We start from the raw sequence: 8,137 nt of genomic DNA, 5'->3' as shown, positions 1-8,137 counted from the left end.
CAACGCAAGATGTTATATGGTAAGTACTTTTACAACGCATATACTATTACAACGCATTTTGTAATGTTGGTATTTTAATTAAAATAAATATATATCGTATAATTATTTTTTATAAAAAAAATTGTATTTGAAAAAAAGTGAGTAGTTTATCAAAATATTAATACTTGAGTATTTTGTCTAGTAGAAATGTTTTGTTGGATAGTTAAATTAATACTTGAGTATTTTAATATTAATTCTTGATACTTAATACTTGAGTATTTTGTCTACTAGGAATGTTTTGTTGGATAGTTAAATTAATACTTGAGTATTTCTGAAAATGGAATGATTGTTTTTATATTTAATTTTATACATATTACAGTGAATAGTGAGTATTTTTAAAGTTAAATAAATAATTGAGAATTATTCTAAATTGAAAGAGTATTTAATATATTTTTTCCAAAAAATAAGAGTGAGTAAATTAATTTGAATAGTTGAGTATTTTTAAAATATTAAAGTGTATTTATTAAATTAATTTAGTTCATTGGTTTTTTCAAATTAAGAAACAGCATATTTTAAATTTAATTTATTTAAAGTTTGTGAGTACTTTTTAAAAATATTAATACTACAGTATCTATCAAAAATTTAAGAAATCAGATATGTAAATACTAGAGGATTTATAAGTTCAAAAAATAGAGAACATTGTTTTTAAAAAAAGGAAGAGTACTTTTGGATTATTTATTATAAAAATTAGATAAATTTATTAAAAATAATTAAAAATATAATAATATTTGAAATATTAAAAGAGTAATAAAAAATGCATTTTAAAAACAATAATAGTTTAAAAAAAAATAAAAAAATAATTACTTACTTTTTTAAATAAATTCCCACGCTTTCCCATTGAAGTCTATGAGCGTCTTTGTCCTTTATTTATTTTGGCAGCATCAGAATATACAACCCGCGGAACAAGAAAAGAAGGATCAGAAAGTGAAGAAAGAGAAAGTTTTGAAAGGAAAAGACAATAGAGTCGAGGTAAGGAACATATTTAGTGAATTAACATTTAATTAGTTATAATTTTGAAGTTAAAATAACTATTTAAAAAATAATGACAGCAAACAATTTGTTTTCACATTTTTTATTTATTGAAAAATCATGAAAAAATAAACCATATTTTTAATGAATTTTGCAATGTAAGTAACATTTTTGAAACAAAAAATAAATATTTTATTAACATTTATAAACATTTATTTACAGGTTAGTAAAATAAAGTAGTCCGCTTTAAATTTAGATGCACGCGATGACGTAATGACGTGAGCGTCGACGTAATACGCCATTTTGCAGAGCATCGGAGGAGGAAGCAGCAGGAAGCTGATCTGCGGCCAGGTAGGAAATATTTTCATTTGTAATTGTAGAATAAACCTTTAAAAGGGATACATATATAGGGAGGAAAGAATAAGGGGAGGTTGCGGGAAAACTAATTGATTACTTAATTGTTTTTAAACATGTCCACATTAATGTCATTAATGTATGCCTATGTCGGGTCGCTAAAAGTTATTTATTTAGTTTAAAAAAGTATGTAACTGTTAAAAAATTAAAAGTTACTGTTCAGAAAGTTGATTTGTTTATTTAGGAAGTAACAAAAGTAATGTCGATCTTCATTTCTAACTGCAAAAAAGTTGCGTACTTTCTAATTTTGAAAAATAACGATTGTTATAAAAATGATGATTAAGCTGCAAAGTGCATTTCGGAATATGGTTTGAATTGTAGATTTTACATACGTTTCATTTTTGGAGATTTGTTTTGAAGGTAATTAAATTTGATTTTTTCGGTAATTTAATTAATGGAGTTCCGATGTCGAACAATAGTTCAAATACTATGGGACAGTAAATTTGTAGACATTGGTAGTTTTTGCTTGAAATGAAGATTTGTTTTAAAAAAAAAAGAACCCGACTTGTTTGTTTTAAAAAAAATTTAGAAAATACCTTGGTATGCCAATTGTAATTTGAAAATTAGTAAAATTTAAAGCAAAGCAGGAAAGTAAGTAATTACATTATTTTAAAAAGAAAGAATGTTAGAAAGATTTTCCAGGTAGTCTATAGCCACACACAACGAAAATTGTTGTAGAATTGCCAATAGTCTCTCAGACATTTCCCTTGTTTTGACTGTTACTCGTGGGTTTAGACTACCTGCGAGTGTTTGTGCTATTCTCATTTCTTGGAAACTTTGCTCCTTCTTCAAAGTTTCCAAAAATGAGTAGAAGTTAGGATGTGGTTTACCAATTGTATGGTTGAAGGAGTTATGCCATCCCTCAATGGCATTGTTTGTTTTTGCTTCTCCCTCTAAACAACTCGTGTAGCAGTTCCACCACTCCACATGGAATCGTGGCTTCCTCCTGCGACCCGATCTGCTTAGGTGTCCAATCCATGTGTCCTCAAAATAATTTAGAATGGGTGCCAATTTTTCTTCGTTACTCGTATAATAAACAGATTCTATAATTGCAGTGTAGTACTCGTCCACACTATCGGGAGGAACAAAACAAAGTGCAGTTAATTTTTTTAGTTCAAATTGTAGTTTGCTATCCCGAGAATATTCTGCAACTAGGGATGTTTTCTGTAATTTACGCCAAAATGCCTGCGAAAAATGGAAAAAACATCCCTGAATTTGGGTATCCGTGTACGTTTTAGTGATCACATTGATCATGCTCAATTCAAAATCAATAATTATTTTTCGAGGACTTGAAGATGTTTTACTTTTAATCACTGATAAAAGTTCAGTGTATGTTGCAGAAGTCTTATCAGGTAGCAAACTATAAACTAAGGGAATTACACTATTGTTAATTTTAGCATGTATAGTGTAAATTTGAGTGAAAGGATGGGGTGTACTTTTAAACGTCCCATCCATCATCCAAATTTCACTACTTTCTAACTTAGCAAGGTTACGTGGGGTACTAAAAATTAGAATACGTTTGAGGGTTTTCGTTGTCATGCAGAAGGAAAGGTTCATCAGAAAAAGAAATAGAAAGATCATGAGGAATTCTAATGTCAGAGAAAGTATGTGGTGTAGATAATTGAATGTTACTTGCCTGCTTTTGTCTCTGAATAATTCTTCTCAAATTAGGTATTATAGGCATGTTACTAGCAACATGACTGGGGACATGCTGTGCAACCTCTTAAAATTGATCCTGTGGAATCATTGGAGGTGCTTGCAATAGCTTTCATCTCGTTTATTGTTTCTCTAATTTCTACATCCATTGCAGAGGCAGAGTGGTTATGTTCTGAGGTTTTCACAACCAAATTATCAACAGTAACCGCTCTGCCACTGCAATGGGTAGTGTAGTATTGCACACACCTCCAATGATTTCTAGTTAAACTTATTCTTTCCTTACTATATATGTATCCACCATGGTTTAACACATTTTTGCCCTTCCTGGATTTAATAAAGTTGGCAGCTCCCAGGCTAGACATTATCTGAAAAGAGGAGAAAAGACAAAAAAATTAGCCTGAATAAATTTATGAATTACCTAAAACATAACATTTACACCATCCAACACATTCCCTACTGATGCACCTTCCTGGAGTTAGAATAGTAAATTGCACCCCTACACCATCCAACACTTTCCCTACTGCTGCACCTTCCTGGAGTTAGAATAGTAAATTGAACCCCAACACCATCAAACACATTCCCTACTGATGCACCTTCCTGGAGTTAGAATAGTAAATTGCACCCCTACACCATCCAACACTTTCCCTACTGCTGCACCTTCCTGGAGTTAGAATAGTAAATTGCACCCCAACACCATCAAACACTTTCCCTACTGCTGCACCTTCCTGGAGTTAGAATAGTAAATTGCACCCCTACATCATCCAACACTTTCCCTACTGCTGCACCTTCCTGGAGTTAGAATAGTAAATTGCACCCCTACACCATCCAACACTTTCCCTACTGCTGCACCTTCCTGGAGTTAGAATAGTAAATTGCACCCCTACACCATCCAACACTTTCCCTACTGCTGCACCTTCCTGGAGTTAGAATAGTAAATTGCACCCCTACACCATCCAACACTTTCCCTACTGATGCACCTTCCTGGAGTTAGAATAGTAAATTGCACCCCTACACCATCCAACACTTTCCCTACTGCTGCACCTTCCTGGAGTTAGAATAGTAAATTGTTACCCCTACACCATCAAACACATTCCCTACTGCTGCACCTTCCTGGAGTTAGAATAGTAAATTGCACCCCTACACCATCCAACACTTTCCCTACTGATGCACCTTCCTGGAGTTAGAATAGTAAATTGCACCCCTACACCATCCAACACTTTCCCTACTGCTGCACCTTCCTGGAGTTAGAATAGTAAATTGTTACCCCTACACCATCCGACACTTTCCCTACTGATGCACCTTCCTGGAGTTAGAATAGTAAATTGAACCCCAACACCATCAAACACATTCCCTACTGATGCACCTTCCTGGAGTTAGAATAGTAAATTGCACCCCTACACCATCCAACACTTTCCCTACTGCTGCACCTTCCTGGAGTTAGAATAGTAAATTGCACCCCTACACCATCCAACACTTTCCCTACTGATGCACCTTCCTGGAGTTAGAATAGTAAATTGCACCCCTACACCCTCCAACACTTTCCCTACTGCTGCACCTTCCTGGAGTTAGAATAGTAAATTGTTACCCCTACACCATCTGACACTTTCCCTACTGATGCACCTTCCTGGAGTTAGAATAGTAAATTGCACCCCTACATCATCCAACACTTTCCCTACTGATGCACCTTCCTGGAGTTAGAATAGTAAATTGCACCCCTACACCATCCAACACTTTCCCTACTGCTGCACCTTCCTGGAGTTAGAATAGTAAATTGCACCCCTACACCATCCAACACTTTCCCTACTGATGCACCTTCCTGGAGTTAGAATAGTAAATTGCACCCCTACACCATCCAACACTTTCCCTACTGCTGCACCTTCCTGGAGTTAGAATAGTAAATTGAACCCCAACACCATCCAACACTTTCCCTACTGCTGCACCTTCCTGGAGTTAGAATAGTAAATTGAACCCCAACACCATCCAACACTTTCCCTACTGATGCACCTTCCAGGAGTTAGAATAGTAAATTGCACCCCTACACCATCCAACACTTTCCCTACTGATGCACCTTCCTGGAGTTAGAATAGTAAATTGAACCCCAACACCATCCAACACTTTCCCTACTGCTGCACCTTCCTGGAGTTAGAATAGTAAATTGCACCCCTACACCATCCAACACTTTCCCTACTGATGCACCTTCCTGGAGTTAGAATAGTAATTGTTACCCCTACAGCATGGTACATTTTTACAACTGGTGCACCTTAGAATGTTGGATAAAATTACCTTTTTCTTTCGAATTTGCTTTTCTTGCGGACTCTTCTTAATTGGGAATGGCGTGTAGGCAGCAGTAGACACTTATGAGGTGATTGGATTTCGAATGGAAAAATAAATGTCTGGAAAAGTGAAAAAAGAAAAGAATGAGAAAACTGAACGATGTCGAGAAATGCGATTTTACAATAATTTGTGTAAAATTGTATATTTGTTATAAGTTGCAGTAGAGAACACTTTCCCTAATGCTGCACCTTCCTGGAGTTAGAATAGTAAATTGTTACCCCTACACCATCCGACACTTTCCCTACTGATGCACCTTCCTGGAGTTACAATAGTAATTGTTACCCCTACAGCATGGTACATTTTTACAACTGGTGCACCTTAGAATGTTGGATAAAATTACCTTTTTCTTTCGAATTTGCTTTTCTTGCTGACTCTTCTTAATTGGGAATGGCGTGTAGGCAGCAGTAGACACTTATGAGGTGATTGGATTTCGAATGGAAAAATAAATGTCTGGAAAAGTGAAAAAAGAAAAGAATGAGAAAACTGAACGATGTTGAGAAATGCGATTTTACAATAATTTGTGTAAAATTGTATATTTGTTATAAGTTGCAGTAGAGAACACTTTCCCTAATGCTACACCATCCTTTAGTCATAAAATAAAATTCTGAATTCTGCAAATGTAACCATAATTAAATTGTTTTTTTTTTCAACATTAGCAATGAGATAGCTAGTCTAATATATTGAAGGTTAAGAAACCATCATGAAAATCAATACCTTGTTTTGTAGAACTTGCTTTTCTGGATGAGGCTTCGGAGGATGATTTGGTCTGTTGGTTCTAGATTTAACGTGTGTGGTGGAAAGAATCTTTCTGTAAGGAATCAAATTGTTGTCTTTTGACAAAAAAGAGGATAAAAAAAAAATTAACGTTGGTTTGAAATGTAAAATCTGAGTATATTTAAATTAATAATGACATACAATATAACTAATACTACATGACACTGTACTAACCAATGCACCTTCCTGTAGTTGAAATAGAGATATGTACCCCTACACTAAAAAAATCTCCCTAATGTTGCACCTTCCTGGAGAAGAAATAGTATATTGTTACTCTAAACTATCCATTATTTTACTAATTTGGTACGTTAGAGGAGTAATAATTGCAAAAGGAAGGTTTAAAAATGTATAGTAAAAATAATACTGAAAAGGTAACTTGTTTTCGTGCCTTTAAGCTAATGCTTGCAGCAGGTTAAAGTTTTTTTTTGGTACAGATGTACTCTGGGGAAAAAAAAAAGTTGCATAAATTAATGTTCCTTAGCCAACGTTGGGTGTTAAAAAAATACAATTTTTAAACAATTTGATATATGACAAAGGAGTATGAGTAACAATTGGTGAAAGAGAACATATTACACATTTAATGCATTTTTCACAAAAAAAAAAAAGGTTAATCCGATACTATCACTAAATTACTATAATGCAGAATATTCTAGGTCTTTGAATAGAAATAGTTGCCCTAGTAATATGAATCGCTTTTTCTGATGTAGTACCCAACTGAAGTCTTATTAGTAATTGTTACTCCTGCATCATGCTATTTTTTCGTTTATGATGTAGTGAGATTGAGGTTTAAAAACAAAACACCATTGCCATACATCACTTTAGGTAATTTTTAAAAATATGTTTTACAATTAAAACCATTAGAAATAAATTACATTTACCTTCACAATTTTATATGTCAGTCGTTAACGTGGTGGTGATGCTCAATTAGGTACACCTATTGTTGAATCTCAATATATTCCGAGTTTCTGTTTTTGGAAAATAAAATACTTGTTTTAAGTTGGTGTATATTTTTAGTGATAATAAATTAGAAACAGTACATTTTAAAAGTTATTATTAAGAAATTTATTTAAATTTTTTTTGGGTTAAGAAAATATATTTTCCTCAAAACCAACGTTTAAAAATATTATAATGACTTACTAGTAGTTGCTCTATTGTAATGCTTTTACGAATGAATTCCGTGCTCTCTCCGAGGAGGTCGCAGTGGAGGTGACAGAGGGTCAGCTTTTCACGTCTGGTCTCTCTGCTAGTTGATAATCAACTGAGTGCAAAATGGTGTCTTCCTTGTATTTATAAGTTTTACTCTGTGTCACTATTAATTTTTTTTAAAACTGCGTTGGTTGTGTTTTTTTAAATGCTTTGTTTTACTGTGGAAAATGATAATTTAAAAATGCTTTTTAAAAAATATTGTTTTCATTCATTTGCTCCGTTTTGGCATCCATTTTGGAACATGTCTTTTGGTATTGTTTACATAGAAACTGTGGTAGGACAAGTTTTACAAGTGAGATGGTTAAAATGGCGCCTATGTGTATGTGTCTTCTGTTTTACTCTGTTTACTTACTTTCCGATGTAATCATGATAAAAATGTGTATGTACTGTTGTTAAATCTATCGTTCTTTTTGTAAAACTTTGAAATGTGTGAAAACGGATTTTTTGGGGGGATTTTGAGTATTAATTTTAGTACTCGAGTATTAATTTTAATACTCGGGTATTAATTTGGTAATGCGTTTCAGTAGATTTACGCTCAGTTGTTCTCCACATTTTAATACACTTCCCCACCCTAAAACCCCTAATTTCCCTGCATCCCGTGCCAGATTTTATTGTACTTTTAATTTAAAAAAAAAAAAAAAAAAATCGCGTTGTAATGGTATGCGTTGTAATAGATTTCGTTGTAACAGCACTTTTCAGTATTTTAATAGGTTTTGCGTTGTAAGAGTATTCGTTGTAAAGTAAT

At 33.6% G+C, this 8,137-nt stretch overlaps 1 long non-coding RNA gene across 1 annotated transcript; it reads right to left on the bottom strand.

Annotated features, from left to right (window-relative positions):
- Positions 1–1,160: 1,160 nt before the first annotated feature.
- Positions 1,161–6,607, bottom strand: LOC146867888 (uncharacterized). The gene is made up of 4 exons (XR_014966160.1): positions 6,127–6,607; positions 5,753–5,862; positions 5,362–5,471; positions 1,161–3,443 (listed from the first exon to the last, which is right to left on the bottom strand). It is a non-coding gene; the product is annotated as an uncharacterized LOC146867888 (long non-coding RNA).
- Between the last annotated feature and the right edge of the window lie 1,530 nt (positions 6,608–8,137).

The sequence above is a fragment of the Triturus cristatus genome, chromosome 1_2 (genome assembly GCF_964204655.1).
Source record: "Triturus cristatus chromosome 1_2, aTriCri1.1, whole genome shotgun sequence".
Taxonomy (NCBI): Eukaryota; Metazoa; Chordata; class Amphibia; order Caudata; family Salamandridae; genus Triturus; species Triturus cristatus.
Note: the sequence above shows the minus strand (reverse complement) of the source record. Positions and strands in the feature narration are given on the sequence as shown.